At 32.0% G+C, this 15981-nt stretch overlaps 1 protein-coding gene across 1 annotated transcript in view; it reads left to right on the top strand.

Moving 5' to 3' along the window:
• Positions 1-7512: 7512 nt before the first annotated feature.
• LOC132737880 (solute carrier family 4 member 11-like) overlaps positions 7513-15981 on the top strand; it is a 44279-nt gene continuing 35810 nt past the window's right edge. Inside the window, exon 1 of the mRNA XM_060725252.1 lies at positions 7513-7654. The gene's annotated coding sequence lies outside the window, so the exon portion shown is untranslated. The remainder of the gene's footprint in view (positions 7655-15981) is intronic.

The following is a 15981-nucleotide window of genomic DNA, read 5'->3' as shown; positions in this document are numbered from 1 at the left end:
GGGTATCCCTTAATCACAACCTTTTTACGCTTGCAACATACTCAGCCAGAGTTTCCTTCTCGCGAAAATATTTGCGATTTTCCAATTCAGCCAAATACGAAGCAGTAGATCGTTTTTCTTGAAATCTTGTTTATAAGTGCAGTTTGAAGAAGATTGTAACTGTTTTTCAATGTGTCTTGTCCCACTTGCTTAAATATGTATTCTGCAGCCTCGCCTCGTAAACTGTTTTTCAGACGGAACAGTCGCTCATTGTTGTCCCAATTGCAAGCTATAGCCATGGCCTCAAATGGATTGATGAAGCTTTCCCATGAATTTTTCCCATCAAAAAGAGTTTGTCTGGGGAGTGGAACGTCATACTTCCTATGTGAAATTCCATTTGAATTTCCAATATTTGACTGTGAACCATTTCTTTGTGAAAGAGCTATATCTGCTTCAAGTTGCCTTATCTGATTATTTTTCTCAATGCTAATGTCATTAATTCTCTGTTGATACTGATTCACAATTTCATCTCTCTGTAACACGGATTCTTGCTCTTTTTTTCTAATAATATCTTCTAATTTTCTATTTTCTTCTTCTGCAATTCTCAGTTTTTCATGTAATAACTCAGTTTCCGATAAAACATTGTCACCAAATTGTTCTTCCACAATAATTGAAGCTGCACCGGTTTGTTTCTTTGGTCCCATTTTAGTAATTTTATAATGTACAGTTCAAATTTACGTCTCTTCAGATAGTCACTTTAAAATCTTTTCTAAACGTGTTAAAGTCCAAAAATCCCGTTCGCTGCCACCAGTGTTATAAATTCTTCTCTCTCGTAATTTATAATTTCTACTACTTCCATAATTTCACATAAAAAATACACAATAACTGTTCTTAATTTCATTTCACTGTTTATTGCTGAAGATGTTCTAAATTTCTACTCTACAATTAATAATTAAAGTTACAGAGTTTTTCTTCCTCACACATGGTTGATAAGTCACTTTGAATTAATCTCAAAAATCCCTATCCCAACTCTAGCTCTTACAATCTCACTCTTGCATTTTGAATCTCATTCTTCAAACTTCAATCTAGAATCTTGAATGTTAACTGCCCCCAGAAAATCTTGTCTCAGTATTTATATGAAATACCTTGACTCTCCATATTTGGAGGTTACCTTAGTGTTAATTGACAAATTTAAGCCTTCTATATTTATGACGACAAGTGTTGATCAAGTAACTGTACCAGAAACAAACAGACTGATCCCTGGAATATTTATGATGGTAACCAATGATTGAGTTCCCTAAACACAACAATTGCAGACCTCTTGTCCATTATTTATGCAGGTACCCGTTGACAGAGATACCAAACTAAAATCTCCCAGACTGATACACAGTCTAGCCCCAACAGATTTATAGTAATAAATAATGACAACAAATGAGGTCTCAATTCTCATACAAACTCAATCATTAAATCAAACCTTAACCAGGTGCCTTGCTAAAACTACAACAATAGGGATTACCCCAACAGTTGGGTCTGATGGTCCCATTACTACTTGGTGAATTTGACAGTTTTGTTGTGCTAGAAAAAAAAAGTAGGGAATATAAATATTATTAGTTAGTATATAATTAAAAGCACCAGGCTTATTATTTGTTTTGATAAAAACAAGAGGCTTGCCTTGCTATCATTTTTATGGGAAAATAAAAAAACAACATAGTATTGACATTCTGTAATTAAATTCAAAATCTGTGCCACTGATTGGCGTCCGCGCCGAAGCGCGGCGCTCTTATGGAATGAAATCAGATTTTGTGAAAGGGCGACAGCAACTTCTCGAGCCTTTTAGTCGGTCATAATAAAAGCCGATCATTCCGATCGGTATGAGGGTGCTTGATTATTAATTAAGAATGAAATGTCGCGATATGTAACAATGAATAGCGAACTGGAGAATTTCGCAATGCAAACATTTTCAAATGAAATAACCTTTTCCGTCAATAAATCGCGCTCTTCGGGGTTTTTTATTTATCATTTTGTAGTACACAGTGGGTTATCATGGTATGTTATTGTTGTACATGTATCCTAGAAAGATCAGTTGATGACCTAAATATTCCAAAAATCTATTTATAGATATATCTATTTATCACTCCTATCGGTAATTACCGGTCTCTCCCGGTCTATTTTGACCGGAATTTACTAGTGACCGGCGAATAGTACCACACGTTTATTGTCCGGTCTCTCCCGGTTTTGGAGTAGATGTTTGATATCGTTACAATTAGAAAAAAAAAAAACAACAACAATAGCATGTTTCATTTTATCTATATGAGATAAAAACAATAAGTTGTACACGGATTTATATGTAATATAAATCCGTGATATGTACAATAATTGAGAAAAAGGTACATTTTTATGGTATTAAAATGACATTATCAACTTTGAAACATTTTATTTAATTTGTTATCCGTGTTTAGTAAAGATGCCGAGGAATTATTTAAAGTTACAAATTAGATTTTATGAATTATTCAATTGATTGATAATTTAAAAAATGATAAAGAAAAATACAAATGTACATGTACATGGTTTAAAAATAAACAATATTATATTTTAAAAGAAAAACCATAATTTACTGACTTTTTCCAGTTAAGCTTTGGCTTATAATCGTCGGTCAATATGACAATTGAATTCTTAAAATTTATTTTACAATTTTAATTAAAAAAAGTAGTGATAAACTCAGTATTAAAATAGCACATAAAACACAAAAAAGAAAAGAAAACAATATTCATAAAATTTGTATTTTTTTATTAAAATTAATAGATATTACAATTATTGTATAATAAACAATTATGCTCAACATGATCAACATGGTAATATAACCAGTGTCATATTTTTACTAACTTAAAGTGTGAACAGATACCTTAAGAGGGGGTCTTCGCTAATAGCGATAACATAATAAGGGACAATTACAAAGGTGTGGTACGTGTTGATCATGCGTTACACATATGGATTATAAATGATTGCATACATTTATATCCGTTGCTATTAATAACAACGATCATAAAGAAATAACAAATAATATTCTAATCTCTAGCATGCCAATCAAAGTTCATAATGAACAATGTCTTTCGTTCGCTCATTCATAAGTGATATACATTTCTGGTAGTTTATAAGAATATCTTGTCATCATATGTGTACTAGTTCATCTTCACTTGCTGCATTTCTTGCTTGGACGCCCAGTGATGCTTTGCATCAATGCTTTTCTTGTTCTTATTATAATAGAACAAAACATAAAAATAACATGCTTAAAATGTGTACATATTGATGTGTGTTGAATGTTTGAAAGTGTTTTGTCTGGATTTAGCTTTAACTTTCTGTGTGCATGGACCACAGGGTACCGACACACCTTAAGCTGGGTCTGTAAGTACGTGTATACAGTTTAGTGTAAATAACCTTCACAAAGAAATTTGAGGAAAATAATTGGGAAATTTTTTTATACAGAGACTATAAAACATTTGTCCCAATTATTTTTTGCTCAAATTTCTTGTGAAGGTTAATTGCACTATATATGGACATTGTATATTATAGTAACAGAAGTGTGTGTGGGAACCCTGTGGTGATGACATGAGGGTTTTATGTTTTCTTGGGTTTTAAATCACTGCAGAGAATTTTCTTGAAGGAAAGTACCCTTTCATGCCACTGACCTCCCATAAACTAGCTGTATGGACCATCTCATCTTTGATGTTTGATATTGATAACATTAATTTTGTGCTATTGTATGAGAAAACTATTTACCTATTTACCATTATAACTTGGATTTTATTGACAATTCATTTAATTTGTAAATAACTATTTGACAATATAGGCATGTGTCCAGATTGTATAGAGAGTATCAGTAGAGTATCTCCTGATGACAAAAAAACAATTGTTTTGAAAGAAACATCAATAATTTGACAAAACACATATTTTTGTGATGTTTTTATCTTACTTACCTAATTACCTTTATTCTAATTTGCCTCTGGTGATTTTGAACAAGATAATATATTTGTCCTGGTGCCTTTAGAGAAAGAAATGTTTGTTCATTAAATTGCTAAATTGTAATGTTATAGCTTTTATCACCAGACATCACCTTGTTATTGCATGCAATATTTATCCTTGGAAAGCCACGTCTACACCTATTCAAGTTTCTTACATGTCACATTTAGATAAGCTAAATAAATGGCCCTTTCAATATTTAATCAGGCACAATTTTTACTGAAATGTCTAATTAAGATTGCCCAGGATTTATATCTTTGTCTATACTATCATGTTTCCGTAAAATGTGTTGATAAAAAAGCGGGAAAATGATGCAATTAGCTAAAAACAATGGAGTAAATGAAATTGAAATGTGTACATTCTTTTAAAATAATGGAAAATGTGAGAAAAATATTTTTTGAGCTTATAAATTGCTGCAAATTTTTTTTTCATGAATGAACAAGATCATTAACTACTAGAAAAATTGATTTTTTACTGGTTTTTTTGCTCTTCTGTGTATCAGTGTATTGATATGTTCCTCTGGCCAATATGTTGTATACATGTACTAAAATTTACAAATCATGAACACTGAATCAGTAACAAAAAAGTGAGAAAATAATAAAAAAAAACAACAACACTATCACACCTTCGGGGCACATGTTTTGTGTCAAACCGGTGTTATCAGTGTCTTGACAGCCAAAAACTTGTAGAAAAATAGAACGTGTTCTAACTTTCTTGCAAGGAATTATCTTCTTGGATGTCACATAATTTCTCTTTAAAACTCATTCAAGTAGGGTGTCTACACTATGCAATACAAGAGAATATGATACTTGCATTCAAGACTTGGATAGGTGTAGACGGGCCCTAATAAGTCTTATAAAGTGCCCGTGAAGCAATACTTAGTTTGATACAGGATAATTACTTAGTGTTAAAGAATTAAGTGCTTCGAAGTTTAGCAGTAAATTATATTTTGAATTAGTTTATTAAAATTATGATAAAATTATAATATTGTGCCCATCTTTTACTACAATGTTACAACATTATGCTTATTGGACATTGCCAATCCATGAAACAATTCAAGACCCAAAGTCTCTGACAGTACCAGATGATGAAACCCATCAAGATAGTAGATCCTTGACTTTACCATAGTATGAAACCTATCAAGATAGAATTAGTTGCCTGACATTACCAGACCATAAAGCATCTCAAGATAGTATTAGATCCTTCACATTACCAGGTCATGAAACCCATCAAGATAGTATTAGATCCCTCACATTACCAGACCATAAAACACATCAAGATAGTATTAGATCCCTCACATTGCCAGACCATAAAACTCATCAAGATAGTATTAGTTCCCTCACATTACCAGGCCATGAAACCAAAGAAGATAGTATTAGTTCCCTGACATTACCAGGCCATGAAACCAAAGAAGATAGTATTAGATCCCTGACATTACCAGACCATAAAACACATCAAGATAGTGTTAGATCCCTCACATTACCAGGCCATGAAACCAAAGAAGATAGTATTAGTTCCCTGACATTACCCAGACCATAAAACACATCAAGATAGTGTTAGATCCCTCACATTACCAGGCCATGAAACCAAAGAAGATAGTATTAGTTGCCTGACATTACCAGGTCATGAAACCCATCAAGATAGTATTAGATCCCTCACATTACCAGACCATAAAATACATCAAGATAGTATTAGTTCCCTGACATTACCAGACCATAAAACACATCAAGATAGTATTATATCCCTGACATTACCAGGCCATGAAACCCATCAAGATAGTATTAGATCCCTCACATTACCAGACCATAAAACTCATCAAGATAGTATTAGATCCCTCACATTACCAGACCATAAAACCCATCAAGATAGTATTAGTTCCCTGACATTACCAGACCATAAAACACATCAAGATAGTATTAGATCCCTGACATTACCAGACCCCGTAAAACCCATCAAGATAGTATTAGATCCCTCACATTACCAGGCCATGAAACCCATCAAGGTAGTATAAGATCCCTGACATTACCAGGCCATGAAACCCATCAAGATAGTATAAGATCCCTGACATTACCAGGCCATGAAACCCATCAAGGTAGTATAAGATCCCTGACATTACCAGGCCATGAAACCCATCAAGATAGTATTAGATCCCTGACATTACCAGACCATTAAACCCATCAAGGTAGTGTTTGATCTATCACATTACCATACAGTAAACACATTAAGATAGAACCCTAACATACCAGACCATTAAACCCATCAAGATAGTATTATATCCCTGGCATTACCATACAATGAAACCATCAAGATTGTATTAGATCACCATCAAAACCCATAAAGATAGTTTACTAGCAAATTAATGATTTACTTAACATGTTCACGAAACCTTGTATGGGTAGTAACACTTTATCAAACCATGAAACCTCACATTAATGTAAATCTAAAAAATGACCAGCCATTAGATTAACGTAAATTACTGACATGTTTTTTCCATTGCACCTTACATTAAATATAAATCTCAGACAATTATTACCTGTTCATGAAACCATAAAATACAACATATCACTAGCAAACAAACAAATTGTCTATGACGTTTTTTTCTTGGCAGGAAATGAAAATGCACTAGAAAGGATTGGTTGTGCTTAATGACATTAGTGAAACAATAGATTCTGTAAATGATTACATATTTTGTCTTATGTTGTCCTTTGAAAATGAAGAATGTTAATATTTTTATTTGTATTGTTTATAAAATGTTCTTTTACAGAAACTGATTACAAAATGTACTCTAAAGGCTATATTGTAATTCTGATTATTCAAAATTATTGCTCCTGGAAAACAAACAACTTTTAGATAAGGCATATCTATATGTTAAAGTTGAAATAAATAACGGTACAAACTACTTCAGGTATCATTAGTTGTACTTAATGCACTAGGTTTTCCAGGTGATGAAGTAATCAGAATAGATTTTAAATTAATGACTGCCATTTTGATTTTACTTAACATTAAAAGATATAAAAAAGATCAGCTTTGCATGACATCTCATCATAAGTCAAGTTAAATACAGTTAGAAAAAAAGGTACTATCTTAAGTGCTGGTAGGGCATAAAGGGAATGCCCATTGGGTTATGGTCTAAAAGAAATATCCAAGAGTTTGATTTTGGTCCTATAAGGAATATCCTTGAGTGTTTGTATTACCTAGTGTAAAGTCATTGTTAGTTTTGTTACTGAACATTAGCACTGAGCCTGCAATATTTTCATTTTGCTGTTTTCACCAACTTAAATGGTAAATTCCTTTTTACTATCTTTTTACATTTTATAAAATCATTTTAATTGGCATATCTGTTTTCTTTGTCTGTTTGTAAATCTAGATAAATATTTCCGAATTTGAAGAAAATTGTGTTGGTGTTAAATTACATGTCAGATGGCCTTAAAGGCCTTCAGGGAATTATTAAATGTCATTTTACATCTTTATCAAAGTGATCTGTGTGATTCCCTGATAGAGAGCTACCCTATGTTTGGCCTTTTATGTCAACTGTTAGTGTGACACTTAGCTAAAGTGATGTAAATCTGCCTGTCATACTCTGTATTCCAAAACTAATTGAAATTGTGAAGCATTAGAAGTAAGAAAGCATTTGGATGTGAAGTAGTCATCTTTAAAGGTACTGCATTTTGTTTTTCTAAAGTTAGTTTGATTTTTTTGATATTTCATATTTTCAATTCCAGTTATATTTATTTATGTTATCAGAAGAATCGGCTGCAGTTTCTTTTATATTAAAGTTGCATTTGCAGTTACATGAAAGTTGCATTTATTTTGCAGTTATATGAAAGTTGCCTTTGCAGATATATGAAGGTTATTTTTAGCTCGACTTATTTTTTGTTGAAAAAAAAGTAGAGGTATTGTTATAGTCTTGGCGGTATTGCTGTTGCCGTCCGCAAACCTGTACCTGGATCATAACTTTTTAAGTTCTTGGTGTATTGTCTTCATACTTAGCCACAACAACCCTTGGGACAAGACCTTTCAGTAGACCACACTAACCTTGACCTTCATCCATAAATGATCTTGACCTTCTAGGTCAAAAGTCCAAATTTTGCTTGTTTTTGCTATTATTGGCTGTAACTTTGTTATTTTAGAATGGATTGTCTTCAAACTTGAACATAATAATCTTCAAGAATAGCCCTTTAAAAAAACCCAGATAGACCTTGACCTTCACACATAAATGACCTTGACTTTGATGGTCAAATTATTGAAATTTTCATTTTTTTGGCTTTTATTGGCTGTAACTTTGTAATTTTTAAATGAATTGTCTTCAAACTTGAACAAAATAATCTTCAAGGATAGCCCTTTATAATAACAATACAGACTTTGACCTTCACTCATAAATGGCGATGACTTTGAAGGTCAAATTATTGAAATTTTCATTTTTTTGGCTATAAAGAAGATCTCGGCAAACAATTTTGTTCAAATTAACACAGACAGGGCACGTCTTATCATTTGCACCTCAAACCAAATATTGACTCAAAAAAGTGAACAGAAGATTTCCACTGAACAAAAAAGTATAACAATCCTTATTTACTAGGACCTCTCAATGTACACCTCTCTAACTGTACCTAAATGTTCAGATGATATCAAGTATTCTGTCCATGATCAATCAATTTATTCTTACCCCTCACACACAATGACGCATGTTAGCTATGTAAATCATACAATGTTAACACGTTATGTAAGCAAAAGCTTTGATGTTTTGAAAATGTTCAAATTTTTTTTTTTCGTTATCTCATTATCTCGAAGGGGATATATATGGAAAGGATTCATACTTTGACAAAACTCATGTGACAAGACAGACCGATTAAATTTATAAAAAGGAAAAGATTTGTTCAAGCGTTTCTTTGGTTGCTTTTAGAAAAAGTAAAAAGTCGAGCGTTGCCCCCGCCTGGCGGTGGCTCTTGTTTTGCAGGAATCACAGTAGAGTCTATTTGACTTTTCTGCACTTACATACCTGAGTAAATTGAGGCAGTTATGATATTTTGTAGACAAAAAGCGTTGTTAATGGGTATTTATGGTCCTTTTACAGGCTGTTTAAGTACCAGGAAATTAGAACATCGCATGTTTGTATTCAATCTGTCACTGTTACCCAATTTGTTTTGCATTTTGATAAAACATGATGATTATTCAAGTTGCTAAAAGGGTTGCTTGTTTGTCAGCAATTAGTTTTTACATAGAAAGTAGCTGACCATGAGTTTTAGTACTTTTGAAGTATTTGTGATGAATGATAATGTAAGAGAATTTGATTGGTCAGGAAAGGAAATGGGTGTTGCAGGAATTAACACAGTTTTTTTTACAGAATTTGTTTTATGGTTAATTCTATGGAATTGGTTTATACTACCTGTCATTCAAAAATTGAAATTTAACTAGCAAAGTATGATTTGATGTTGGTTAAGTGTTAGCTAAATGAAAAATATTTGATGTCTTATGATGTATATAATTATGATAGATCCTAGCATTTCTACACCAGTTATTGGCAGTTATACCACTAGTAATTTGATAAAATGCTTGTTTTAATAACATAGAGGATATTAATTTTAGTCTACAGGCTGAGATATTGTGCTATTTTGTGTATGGGCAATATCTCCCCTCTAAGTACACCTTTTCTTAGGTGAAACTAACTGGCTGTTTTGATATATTTCTGCAAATGAAAACATGCACGGAACATTTACTGAACATTAACGTTCTGTAACAAATTTGTGGATTTTGTGAATTGCAAAATCATGCTCTTGGATGTTAAAATCATACACCTGTTAAATTTTCCATGTAATAACTTGTTACAACTTTCAGACAAAGTTTATATGATTAATTGTGTCATTTATATTGTATTTCAAAACAAGCAAAATATTGCTTTGGCAGACATTTCTTGTATGCATTCAAAGAAATTATGCAAATAAGACGCAACACTTCTAATTCATCAATTTCCTCTGGTTAAATGATTAGGTTAGAGAGTAGGTTTGGCAGCCAGACTGCTGATTGTAATTTCTGCATGATTTTATTCTAGATCGGGCAAGAAATATTTGTTCTGTTTGATTTGATAAATTGATAGATCCTGTTTGTTGATTTTATTGATACAAAACGTTCATGTGATACAATCCACATTCAAATAGGAGCTAAATACTTCCCCTCTTGCATCAAATGGAGAAATGTTTCATATAACCGGTATATACTATGAGTGCACAGGCAAAAATAGATGACCTTACAAAAAGAAAATTTTCTTGCTGTGTACTCTTGCTGTGAACATCATGAAATGTATTGTGATGTATACTTTAAGTGTACTCTATAGAAATCTTTATTGTTTTAGGAATCAAAACCTCAATACTTCTGTTAAAAATTACTTTCCTTTAATATCAGTCATTAGTTACTTGATGAGATTTTTTTATACAGTGTTACAGCATCTGATCAAGACACAAACCCATATTGGTTTTTAGATAATTAAAGGTCTTAGATAAAGGTTGCTGTGACTAATAGTAAGTTAATGAATATTATACATGAGATTGTGACTTTCTTCTATAGACTCTATTATAGTTTTACAGCTGTTGTTGTCAGCAGAAGACCTTTATTGCTTTTTGTTAGCTACATAATTGTCAAAGGTCAATGTTACATTTTTTCTGGACAAGGGATATATTCTGTCTTAATTGCTAAGAAAGTTTCAATTTTCAGCTGCTATTTTTAGTTTGTATTTGATGTATGGTCGATCAGCAACCTACTGTTTTAAAGGTCAAGTTGAAGGTCAGTTTGATAAGGTTTCCTGAATAATTTTTTAAAGTTACAGAAGCTACAAGATACATTGCATGTAAATGATAGCATATTTATTATCTACAAACATATGTGAAGAGTAAATTTAGATCACAATGTCAAGGATCCCACTTCTCTAGCTCTTGTAAGGTTTTATTGTTCTTGGCCCTTGACCTGCAGAATTTGTTAAATGGACTGTCCATTGATAATTATGAAAATTTTAAGCTGGTTAGTCGCAGAGTCAACAGTATAAAGCCTGGTCAGATTTCACAAAAAAAACAGGCTGGCCTGGCTGTATAATAGTGGCAAAGGCTTATCAGCAAGGTAAAATTTAAAGAACCCAAATTTTCTAAAATTAAACTATGTAACATACTGTACCAATAATATGTAATCTACAAGTCTTCTTCACAAAGTATATAATAATACAGCAACACACGGTTGATATCATTTCAATCAGTGCATATCAGCTTGAAACCAATAAATACTTGTTTTTGTTATCTTGTTTTGAAATGTGAATATCTATTATATCACAAACATCTTGTTTACTGAATATTGAATTATTGTTAAGTATAATCTCACTGGTTTTGCAAGTACTATGAATATTAATACGTGTATATCTATTGAAAGAATATGTTATTGTAAACATGGGGTGTGTCATGCCGATAATGTTTAACATTAAGCTGTTAATTATCAATCATTTTTGTTTGGTTTTTATAGCCTTACTTAAAAAATAAAAAGCATAGTTTAAAAAGATCACAGTGGCACATTTCCAATCAATAAGATGAAAAGTAATAAGCTGTGGTTTATTGGCGTCCGCGCCGAAGCGCGGCGCCTATTGGAATGAAATGAGATTTTGTGAAAGGGCGACAGCAACTTCTCGAGCCTTTTATAGTTGCCAATAATAAAAGCCGATCATTCCGATCGGTATGAGGGTGCTTGATTATTAATTAGTCGCGATATGTACAATGAATGGCGAACTGGAGAATTTCGCAATGCAAACATTTTCAAATGAAATAACCTTTTCCGTCAATAAATCGCACTCTTCGGGGTATTTTTGCTTATCATTTTGTAGTACACAGTGGGTTATTATGGTATGTTATTCCGAAAGCTGTTAATAGAATGATGAGTTGATGACCTTAATATTCCGAAAATCTATTTATAGAGGGATGTACTCCTATCGGTAATTCCCGGTCTCTCCCGGGATTTACTAATGACCTGCGAATAGTACCACACGTTTATTGTCCGGTCTCTCCCGGTTTTGGAGTAGATATCGTTACAGAACAGAACAAATATTTTACAGATAAATAAGCTTTTTTTCAAAATGAATGTTTGTCACTTAGTTTGGTTACAATAATTAATAAACACAGATCAACTCTCGAATTGATTGATTATTATTATACATAAACATACAATTCGAAAAAAAAAACCAACAACACAAATCGCATGTTATATTTTATCTATATGAGATAAAAACAATAAATATGTACAATAATTGAGAAAAATGAACATTTTTATGGCATTAATATGACACTATCAACTTTAAAACATTTTATATAATTTGTTATTCGTGTTTAGTAAAGATTCCGAGGAATTATTCAAAGTTACAAATCAGATTTTATGAATTATTCAATTGATTGATAATTTAAACAAGAGCTGTCCGTAAGACAGCGCGCTCGACTTTTTTAGTGCTTGCCTATAATACAAAACATTGACAGTTAAGGGCCATAATTCAAATAAAATCTTTGACAGAATTACCTTCTCCTGGACATGTTTGGGAATCATGATTGTAAACAAGTATTCCAACTTTCAAATTAATATCTCAAACAGTTCAGTCAAAAAGTGGACTGGTACTAAAAACTTAACCAAGATTCTAAGTCGATAAAAGGCCTTAATTTTTAAAACAAATCCTTGACAGAGTTACCTTCTCTTGCGTACAGATGGGGGTAATGATGTGAAATAGCATTAAAAGTTTCAAAGCAATATCTCAAAGGGTTAAGGCAATAAGTGGATTTTACCCATATTCAATGTATTTTCTAAGTCAAAAAGGGGCATAATTCTGTCAAAAACCTTGACAGAGTTATGTCCTCTTGTCTGTTGATGAAGGTCGTGATGGTAAACAAGTATGGTCAGTTTCAAAGCAATACCTCCAATGGTTTTGAAATAAAGTGAGGTGGTACAAAAAACTTAACCAAGCTCAATACACTTTCTAAGTCAAAAAAGGGCCATAATTCTGTCAAAAACCTTGACAGAGTTATGTACTCTTGTCTGTAGATGGAGGTTATGATGGTGAACAAGTATGGTAAGTTTCAAAGCCATACTTGTAATACTTCTGAAATAAAGTGGGGTGGTACGAAAAACTTAACCAAGGTGTGACGCCAACGCCGACGCCGGGGCGAGTAGGATAGCTCCCCTTTTCATAGAAAAGTCGAGCTAAAAATGATAAAGAAAAATACAAATGTACATGTATATAGTTTAAGAATAAACAATATTATAAATTGAAAGATTAACCATGATTTACTGACTTTTTCCAGTTAAGTTTTGACTTATAATCGTCGATCATTATGACAATTGAATTCTTAAAATAGTAGTAAAGGTAAAAACTCAGTATTAAAATAGCGCATAAAACACACACAAAAAAAGAAAAGAAAACAATATTCATAAAATCTGTATTTTTTTTTTATTAAAATAGAAATTACATTTATTGTATAATAAACAATTATGCTCAACATGATCAACATGGTAATATAACAAGTGTCATATTGTTACTTAGTGTGAACAGATACCTTAAGAGGGGGTCCTCGTTAATAGCAATAACATAATAAGGGACAATTACACAAGTATGGTGTTGATCATGCGTTACACATATGGATTATAAATGATTGTATACATGTATATCCGTTGCTATTAATAACCACGATCATAAAGAAATAAGAAGTAATATTCTAATTTCTAGCATGCCGATCAAAGTTATAAATAATGAACAATGTCTTTCGTCCGTTCATTCAAAAGTGATATACAATTCTGGTAAAACCCAATGAACCATTGAAAAGTTTATAAGAATATCTTGTCATCATATATCTACTAGTTCATCTGCACCTGCTGTTTGGAGGCCCTTTGATGCTTTGCATCAATGCTTTTCTTGTGTCACTTTGTAAGGACAATGCCCATAAACACAGTAGACATCCCTTATTGTTTTTTGAGGTCATAAGGTCAAAGGTCAATCTCATAGTAACATTAGATGTAAAATCCTTGTCTGTTCAATAACTTCAAAAGGAATAAGCTGTGGTTTATGTAACTTGTTATGGTCTGTAGATCCTCCCTAAACATTTTAAGGTCATTAGGTCAAGGTCACAGTGAGACTTGCCAAGCAAATTTTAAGTAGAATTTTACACCAGTAGTTGTTACAATTGATAACTTAATGTAATTACTACATTTTAAAGCATCTTTTCATACCATTTAGTCTGAGGGACAGTATAACACCTATTCTGAGAGGAAAGTACTGTAAAGCAAGATAAAATGTTTAGTTAAATATGTATCGATTTGTTGTATAGACTTAACCATATTCCTAGAAAATAATTGCAGGGAGTAACTGAAGAAAATAAAAGTAGATTAGATAATATCTTTTATGTGCGGGATGAAATTGAAAAGTCAACAATAGTTCAGCTGCAGGAAAGCTAGCTTGAGAAATATAAAATATTTTGTTATTTGTTAAATAGTCTTCCCAATCAGAACAAAATTTAACAAATTTCGCAAATTAAATGGAGCATTTGGACCTTTGTTTAAAAGCCTTCTACATATATTTTTAATTCTGACAAATTGTGCAAATTAAATGGAACATATTGCTCTTTTAGTAAAAAGTCATCCCAATCAAAACAAATTTTGAGAATGGAATCTTGTATTGCTTGTATTGGCCTTTGTTAAAGCCTTTCCAATCATAAAAATTTTGTGACAAATGTAACATTTTGCCTTTTGTTGAAAAGCACTCCTTACCATTGCAAATTCTGTAAATGGAATTGAACATTTTGCCTAATCTGTTAAAATGCTTTTCTAATCATTACAAATTGTGAGAATTAATCGGAACATTTTGCCTTTTGTATCAAAGTCGATCATGTCAAATTGTGTAACTTTTAATATGTAACATTTTGTCTTTGGTTAAAAAACCTCTCACAATTATAGTAGTTAAATGGAACACTTTGCTCTTTCTTGAAATGTCTTACCAATCACAACACATTGTGAGAAATAAGTGGAACATTTATCCTTGAATCAGTTGATTTATTATATTAAATTTTAAACACCTGTTGTTATTAACTTCACAAATAAGTTGTTTACCATCTGAAGAAAATGTTCATCATCAATGTATCTTAGCTAGTTCTAGCTAGTTTTATAACTGATGAACTGATTCTGTTTATAAGAAGAAAAATTCTTTTTCAATACTCATTAATTTTGATATTAATATTTAAAAGAACATAAAATAGTTAGTCTTTTAAGATAAAGAATACATTAATATTCAGTTTATTACAGAGTAATTGCCTTTTTAATATTAAATAAATTCTGTCTTTAGAGTTTCTAATGATCAACTGAAGTTGTAATTGTTGAAATAACCTCAAATCGAAGAATATAGAATAAAGCATGCAGTGAAATGTTCAATTAAATGGAAACATCTGATAGTGATTATATTCAGGTTTATTATAAATTTAACTGTATCAGTTTCATTACTGTAACATGAAATATATTTTTTGAACTTTGTGAAATGAATTGTGGGCTAGAATTATTTGTAAACAATGATCATGCTGTTCTGAACATGTTTTGTATGCTTAACTTGGCTAGAAACTGTCCTACATAAATATAACACATGTCCTATATTATAGTAGAAACTGTCCTATATTATAGAAGAAACTGTCCTATAATTATATACTGACTTAAATTTGAAAAATACTTGTAGCTTAAACATAGTCATTAATTTTCTGCAACAGAAAGTGATAAGCCTTTGCCAACAGTATAGAGCCATTAGCCAGCCTATAGGAGTGTCTGTGGTAGAGTGGTTAAGGTTGTTGACTTCAAACCACTTGCCCCTCGCCACGGTAGGTTTGAATCCAGACAGAAACTTCAGATACTTTCATGTGAGGAAGGTATCCAGCTAGCTTATTGGAAGTCGCTGGTTCTACTCAGGTACTTGTTTTTGCCTGAAATAATGCACGGAAGGGC

Source organism: Ruditapes philippinarum, unplaced genomic scaffold (genome assembly GCF_026571515.1).
Source record: "Ruditapes philippinarum isolate M1 unplaced genomic scaffold, ASM2657151v2 ctg1832_1_1_1_1, whole genome shotgun sequence".
NCBI classification, from domain to species: Eukaryota; Metazoa; Mollusca; class Bivalvia; order Venerida; family Veneridae; genus Ruditapes; species Ruditapes philippinarum.
The sequence above is the reverse complement of the archived record's forward strand: the minus strand, read 5'-3'. Positions and strand labels throughout refer to the sequence as shown.